The 8295-nt window shown below is 36.7% G+C and overlaps 1 non-coding gene across 1 annotated transcript; it reads right to left on the bottom strand.

Annotated features, from left to right (window-relative positions):
* Positions 1 to 7144: 7144 nt before the first annotated feature.
* On the bottom strand, positions 7145 to 7252 carry LOC148553279 (small nucleolar RNA R71). Its single transcript, XR_015893556.1, has one exon. It is a non-coding gene; the product is annotated as a small nucleolar RNA R71 (small nucleolar RNA).
* Positions 7253 to 8295: the final 1043 nt, after the last annotated feature.

Genomic DNA, 8295 nt, shown 5'->3' with positions numbered 1-8295 from the left:
TAATTCTCCTTACCACCAGGAGCTCCAAGTTGATTTACACACATGCACTTGCATACTTTTTCTTCTTTGCAGATTTGGTGGATAAGTCGATACTAATCGGCTTTTCAACCGTTGTTGTAATCCTTTTCATAGTTTTCTCTTGATAGTAGTTAATGTTTAAATCTGTGATCCTTATCCAAACTATGATAGACCCAAGCGTGTTCTCACAAGACCTGAATAAGGAACTCCAAGATTTAACTGCAATATAGCTATTAGTAATCATCCATAGTCCTCATCGGAGATCTTTCTCTCTGTCCTCCAAGAGATCAAATTTGACTAAAAAATAGCCAAAGCCAACATCTAGCAACTCAAAACCCCCTTTGGTTCTCCAAATACTTTTTAGCTTGTGCCTAATTGCCGTATAGCTAAAATATTTTTCAAGAACTTTGATCACAATGGCATCCTTGTAGGGCTCTACTAAGCCTTATTTGTTTCTTCAGTGAAAGTCACAGTTGGTATCTCTAAGTCACCTTGCTTACCAATGTCTATGGTCATCTTATCCTTGTCAAGAGAATCGGCAAATCCCAAAACCCTCCTTGCTGAAGCACCAACAACTTTATTTCTGAAGGATACCTTTTAACTTTGATTTTTGTTGTTGTCTCCCTTAGTCCCCTCCTTATCATCTGACGCACGCCATTCCTTTTATCTCTTCTGTCAGCATGGCCAGCTATCTCACTATGTGTCACTCTCGAAAACTCTCCTCTACTCTCATCCTTGTTCAGTTTTTTAAAATATGTTAGATATATAACTATAATGTATTTTTTTGTTAATTTAAATTTTTGAGAGAAGTGATATTATGATATTGTATTAGAATTTCTGTGCTCAAAAGATCTAGAAATTAATTTCTGTTGAATCTAGATAAAAAAAATTAAAACAGACACATAATGAGAATAATTTAAATAAATTTAAAATAGATTTTTATTTGAAGGACAATAATTTATATATTTTTTTATCGAATTAAATTTTTAAAATAAATAATTCAATAATGTAAGATCATTTACTTAGGAAGGACATGATTTGAGGAAGTTATTAATTGCTGAACTCTATGGCTTAAATACTAGTAGATGTAGCAGTAGTCTATTAGATTTCGGACAGAAATTTAAGACTAAATAAATAAAGAAAAAAAACAATGCAATGAGGCACACCACAACTTGTATCGCACCCAGAATTAATAGTTGTTTTTTATTGGTAGGTGAATTAACACTACTGAGAAAACCGAGGCTAAGATTACCAAAATTACAAGCTAGGCATCTAAGTGAACTAACAAATCAAGTAACCAAAAAGGTTTAAGTTCATGTGTGGTCAGCAGTCGGACACAGACTGTATCGAAATACTGGTTCAGCTCTACGGAAGATTATATTCTTGGTATTTGAACTTCATAAATAGGCATATTTTTTATAATATAAGAATATTATTGGTATTTTTAATGAAAATTGAGGTATTTGGTGTATTTGCATATCAGTGAATGTGTCAGCATGGCAGATTGACAGCTATAATACGTGAAAGACGTGCTGACTCAGCACGTGGAGGTGTGTTGCCAACGTGTCGTGCTCTAATTCATTACCGATTCAATACGTGGTTTGCGTGTTAAGTGCTCTCTCTATATAAGGCAAAGTTTGGTATCATTTCATTGCGAAGAAGAGAGTTGTTTGAGTGTGTTTTCTGGTATGATGGAGGGTACCATAAATTTGGTAGTGTATTACAGCGGTCAGATTATATGGAATATTCATGAAAGAGAGAGCTTTGCGTGTGAGAATCTATTTTCGTTTGTGGTTGATGAGCGGATATTTTATACCTTTTTTAGTATCATTTTCTTAGTGATTTCAGCACATTTTATCAAGTTTTATTATGTTTTAGTGAAAAAATAACATTTTGAATGCTACTTTGAGTTTTTATATTTTTCTTAAGCTTTTAGGTGATTTTTGAGTGAAATTGGCAAATTTTGGCAAAGTCTGATTCAGAGTCAAAGAAAGGATAGCAGATGCTATCAAATCCTAACCTATGTGCATTCCGACGAGCATTTCTTGAGCTACAGAGGTCTAATTGATGCGATCTTAACAGCGTTGGAAAGCTAACTTTCAGAGCTTTCCAACAATATATAATTGTCTATACATTTCTTTGGAGAGAACCGCCCAAAACGGGCGTTGAATACCCAATTTACTCCTTTTATAGCGTTCAACGCCCAAACAGGACCAACCTCCTAAGTTGAATGCCCAAACTAGCGTTCAACGCTAGCCAGGAAGCAAGAAATGCCCAGAACTTGATTTGAACGACATGCATCAGCCTAAACACTCACCAAGTGGGCCCCAAAGTGGATTTTAGTACTTCTTAGCTTATTTTATTTTTCTTTTGTAATTTTTAATTAAAAACAATATCTTTTAGTTTTAGTCTTAGAGTTGTTATTATAAATAAAGGACTTCCTTCCTCCTGAGAAGGATGCCTCCCAGGAGGAGAGAAGCACAGACATTACTTCTATTTTCTGTGTAAAATATGAGCAGCTAAACCTCCTAGGATAAGGATATGAGCTCTGCTAATTCCTATGGATTAATATTATTACTTCTTCTACTTTAATTCATGTTTGATTCCATTCTATGATGTATTTTCGTTCTTCATCTTTATGAATCTGGGGTGGAACGAGAGTATGACCCCTTATTCTACATGAGCTCTTGTGAAGCCTTAGCCGGATAGTATTGAGCTACAGCTTGAGAGTACATCATAGGTTCCAAGAGAGTATCTAGGCTAATTGGGATACGTGATATGAAATCTTGTTAGTCATGGGTAATTGAGGTCTCTGTGGCATTAAGGCTAGAATACAGAGCATCATTCTCCGATCTGGAAGATCTGACCTTGTTTGTGACAACTTGAGTAGGATCACCAGAGATTGAATTGTGTGAGCTTCACCCTCATTCAGATTGGATGACCATTAGCACTAACATTTGATCTGGATCAGAGGAGATTAATGACCACTAGCCCCGGCTTTAATCACTTACAGCCTTGCCATTGAATGAATAACTCATTGTTAAAGTAGTTTGTAAGAAGTATTAATCCAGAAAGATAAGCATCTCCAAGGCCTTAACTGATTTTCCATCGTTCTTGCTACTCCAGTTCAGTATTACTTTATTTATTATTCTGTTTTATGCACCTATGATGAGCGGATAATTTATACGCTTTTTGGCATTGTTTTTAGTATGTTTTTAGCATGTTTTAGTTAGTTTTTATTATATTTTTATTAGTTTTTATTTAAAATTCACTTTTCTAGTTTACTATGAGTTTGTGTGTTTTTCTGTGATTTCAGATATTTTCTGGCTGAAATTGAGGGACCTGAGCAAAAATCTGATTCAGAGGCTAAAAAAGACTGTAGATGCTGTTGGATTCTGACCTCCCTGCACTCGAAGTGGATTTTCTGGAGCTACAGAAGCCCAATTGGTACGCTCTCAATTGCGTTACAAAGTAGACATCTAGGGCTTTTCAGCAATATATAATAATCCATACTTTGACCAAGCTTTAATGGCCCAAACCGGCGTTCAAAGTCAGCATCAGAATTCCCAGCGTTAAACGCCGGAACTGGCACCAAAGTGGGAGTTAAACGCCCAAACTGGCACAAAAGCTGGCGTTTAACTCCAGGAGAAGTCTCTACACGAAAATGCTTCAATGCTCAGCCCAAGCACACACCAAGTGGTCCCGGAAGTGGATATTTACGTCATTTACTCATTTTTGTAAACCCTAAGCTACTAGTTCTCTATAAATAGGACCTTTTGCTATTGTATTTGGAGGCTAATCTTTGAGTAGTTCTATGCTACCTTAGATCACGTTTTGGGGCTGGCCTCATGGCCATGCCTAGACTATGTTCTTATGTATTTTCAACGGTGGAGTTTCTACACACCATAGATTAAGGTGTGGAGCTCTGCTGTACCTCGAGTATCAATGCAATTACTATTGTTCTTCTATTCAATTCAGCTTGTTCTTGTTCTAAGATATCACTTGTTCTTCAACTTGATGAATGTGATGATCCGTGACACTCATCATCATTCTCACCTATGAACGTGTGCCTGACAACCACCTCCGTTCTACCTTCGATTGAGTGTTTATCTCTTGCATTCCTTAATCAGAATCTTCGTGGTATAAGCTAGAATTGATGGCGGCATTCTTGAGAATCTGGAAGGTCTAAACCTTGTCTGTGGTATTCTGAGTAGGATTCAAGGATTGAATGACTGTGACGAGCTTCAAACTCGTGATTGTGGGGCGTTAGTGACAGATGCAAAAGAATCACTGGATTCTATTCCGACATGATCGAGAACCGACAGATGAATAGCCGTGCTGTGACAGAGTGCGTTGAACATTTTCACTGAGAGGACGGGATTGTAGCCACTGACAACGGTGATGCCCAACATACAGCTTGCCATGGAAAGGAGTAAGAAGAATTGGATGAAGACAGTAGGAAAGCAGAGAGACGGAAGGGACAAAGCATCTTCATACGCTTATCTGAAATTCTCACCAATGAATTACATAAGTATCTCTATCTTTATTTTATGTTTTATTTATCTTTTAATCATTCATCATCCATAACCATTTGAATCCGCCTGACTGAAATTTACAAGATGACCATAGCTTGCTTTATACCAACAATCTCCGTGGGATCGACCCTTACTCACGTAAGGTTTATTACTTGGACGACCCAGTGCACTTGCTGGTTAGTTGTGCGAAGTTGTGATAAAGAGTTGAGATTACAATTGTGCGTACCATGTTGATGGAGCCATTGATGATCACAATTTTGCCCACCAAGTTTTTGGCACCGTTGCCGGGGACTTAAATGTCCTAATTACAATTTCGCATTTGTTCCCTGCAATAATAGTGCCAAGTTTTGATCCGGCAACAACACCAAGTTTTTGGTGCCGTTGCCGGGGATTGTTCGAGTTTGGACAACTGACGGTTCATCTTGTTGCTTAGATTAGGTACTTTTCCTTTTTATTTTTTGAAAAAAAAAATTTTCAAAAATTCAAAAAGATTTTCTATTTTGTTCTTCGGAGTTTTCAAGAATGAATTCTAGAGTTTCATGATGATTTGTTGAAGTCTGGCTGGCTGAGAAGCCATGTCTAATCTTTTGGACCGAGGTTTCAACTTATCATCACAAGAGCTTGTTGATTTCTATTAATTTTGCTGTTGAAAGCAATGATCTGCTAAAGCTTGGCTGGCCATTGGCCATGTCTAGTATTTTGGACCGGAGCTTTCATTGAAAGCTTGGCTGGCTAGTAAGCCATGTCTAATTCCTGGACCGGAGTCTTAGACTAGCATTGCAATGATTCCTGGAATTTTTATTAAAAGTTTTGATTCTCTTTATTTTCTTCTCTATATAATTCTCGAAAATAAAAAAAATTTATAAAACCATAAAAACCAAAAATATTTTATGTTTCTTGTTTGAGTCTAGTATTAATTTTTAAGTTTGGTGTCAATTGCATGTTTCTATTTTTCTTGCATTTTTCGAAAATTTCATGCATGTGTCTTCATTTATCTTCAAGTTGTTCTTGATGATTTCCTTGCTCTGATCTTTAAATTCTCTTGTTTAGTGTGTTTTGTTGTTTCTCATATGCATTCTCAATTTGTTAGTGTCTCCTATATGAAAATTTTTAAGTTTGGTGTCCTGCATGCATTGTTTATTTGATCTTAGTTGCATTTTTATTGTTTCTCATCATCAAAAAATTCAAAAATATTTTTCAAAACTATGTCTTTTCAAGTCAATAATACAGAGAATTGAAGATTCAGAACTTTCAGCAGAGGAATCAAACAGAAAAAGCTGGGTGTTCAAAATGCCCAGTGAAGAAGGAAAACTGGCGTTTAAACGCCAGCCAGGGTACCTGGCTGGGCGTTTAACGCCCAAAAAGGTAGAGGGAAGATTTTGTTTTTAATTCATATTTTTTTCAAGTTTTCATTTTTTTCAAAATCAAATCTTTTTCAAATCATATCTTTTCAATCATATCTCTTTCAAAATCAATTTCTTTCCATTTTATATTTATTTTTACCATTTTCAAAAATCCTTGCTTCAATTCAAGATTTACTTCAAAAATTTTCAAGTTGTTACTTGCCTATTAAGAAAGGATCAAATTTTAAATTTTAGAATCATATCTTTTAATTTCTTGATAGTCAAGTAATCAACTTTAATTTTAAAAATTTTCTTTTTTCTAAATTGATTTTCAATCATATCTTTTCAAACATATCTTTTCAATCACATCTTTTTCAAAATTAATTTTTTCAATCATATCTTTTTCTAATTTCAAAATCTTTTTCAAAAATCACTTTATTTCTTTCCCAACTCTAATTTTCGAAAATCATTCTTCAATTTTTCAAAATTATTTCAAAATCTTTTACTTTAATTCTTCCCCTCTTCTCACATCCTTCTATTTAAGGACTAACACTCCTCCATTATCAATAATTCGAATTTTATCTCTCTTGATAAGTTCGAATTCTTCTACCTCCTCCTTCTATTCTTCTTTTCCTCTGACACCTCAAGGAATCTCTATACTGTGACATAGAGGATTCCATACTTTCTTGTTCTCTTCTCTTTCATATGAGCAGGAGCAAAGACAAAGGCATTCTTGTTGAGGCTGATCCTGAACCTGAAAGGACCTTAAAGCGAAAGCTAAGAGAAGCTAAGGCACAACTCTCTGTAGAGGACCTAATAGAAATCTTCAAACTAGAAAAAGACATGGCAGCCGAAAATAACAACAATGCCAACAATGCAAGGAAGGTGCTGGGTGACTTTACTGTACCTACTCCCGACTTCTATGGGAGAAGCATCTCTATCCCTGCCATTGGAGCAAACAACTTTGAGCTTAAGCCTCAATTAGTTTCTCTGATGCAACAGAATTGCAAGTTTCATGGACTTTCATTAGAAGATCCTCATTAGTTTTTAGCTGAATTCTTGCAAATCTGTAACACTGTCAAGACCAATGGGGTCGACCCTGAGATCTATAAACTTATGCTATTCCCTTTTGCTGTAAGAGATAGAGCTAGGATATGATTGGATTCACAACCTAAGGAAAGCCTGAACTCTTGGGAAAAGCTAGTCAATGCCTTCTTGGCAAAGTTCTTTCCACCTCAAAAATTGAGTAAGCTTAGAGTGGAAGTCCAAACCTTCAGACAGAAGGAAGGTGAATCCCTCTATGAAGCTTGGGAAAGATACAAACAATTGATCAGAAAGTGTCCTTCTGACATGCTTTCTGAATGGAGCATCATAGGTATCTTCTATAATGGTCTGTCTGAACTGTCCAAGATGTCATTGGACAGCTCTGCTGGAGGATCTCTTCATCTGAAGAAGACGCCTGCAGAAGCTCAGGAACTCATTGAAATGGTTGCAAATAACCAATTCATGTACACTTCTGAGAGGAATCCTGTGAATAATGGGACAAGTCAGAAGAAAAGGAGTTCTTGAGATTGATACTCTGAATGCCATATTGGCTCAGAACAAAATATTGACTCAGCAAGTCAATATGATTTCTCAAAGTCTGTCTTGAATGCAAGCTGCACCAGGCAGTACTAAGGACGCTTCATTTGAAGAAGAAGCCTATGATCCTGAGAACCCATCAATGGAAGAGGTGAATTACATGGGTGAACCCTATGGAAACATCTACAATCCTTCATGGAGAAACCATCCAAATTTCTCATGGAAGGACCAACAAAGGCCTCAACAAGGCTTCAACAACAACAATGGTGGAAGAAATAGGTTTAGCAATGGTAAGCCTTTTCCATCACCTTCTCAGCAGCAGACAGAGAACTCTAAGCAGAACCACTCTGACTTAGCAACCATGGTCTCTGATCTAATTAAAACCACTCAGAGTTTCATGACTGAAACAAGGTCCTCCATTAGAAATTTGGAGGCACAAGTGGGTCAGCTGAGCAAGAAAGTTACTAAACTCCCTCCTAATACTCTTCCAAGCAATACAGAAGAGAACCCAAAAGGAGAGTGCAAGGCCATAAACACAATCAACATGGCAGAATTTGGAGAGGAGGAAGAGGCAGTGATCGCCACTGAGGAAGACCTCAATGGACGTCCACTGGCCTCCAATGAGTTCCCTAATGAGGAGCCATGGAAATCTGAGGCTCACACTGAGAACATAGAGATTCCATTGGATTTACTTCTGCCATTCATGAGCGCTGATGAGTATTCTTCCTCTGAAGAAGATGAAGATGTCACTGAAGAGCAAGTTGCTAAGTACCTTGGAGCAATCATGAAGCTAAATGACAAGTTATTTGGTAATGAGA

The sequence above is a fragment of the Arachis ipaensis genome, chromosome B7 (assembly GCF_059453495.1).
Source record: "Arachis ipaensis isolate K30076 ecotype BB chromosome B7, ASM5945349v1, whole genome shotgun sequence".
Lineage (NCBI taxonomy): Eukaryota > Viridiplantae > Streptophyta > Magnoliopsida > Fabales > Fabaceae > Arachis > Arachis ipaensis.
The sequence above is the reverse complement of the archived record's forward strand: the minus strand, read 5'-3'. Positions and strand labels throughout refer to the sequence as shown.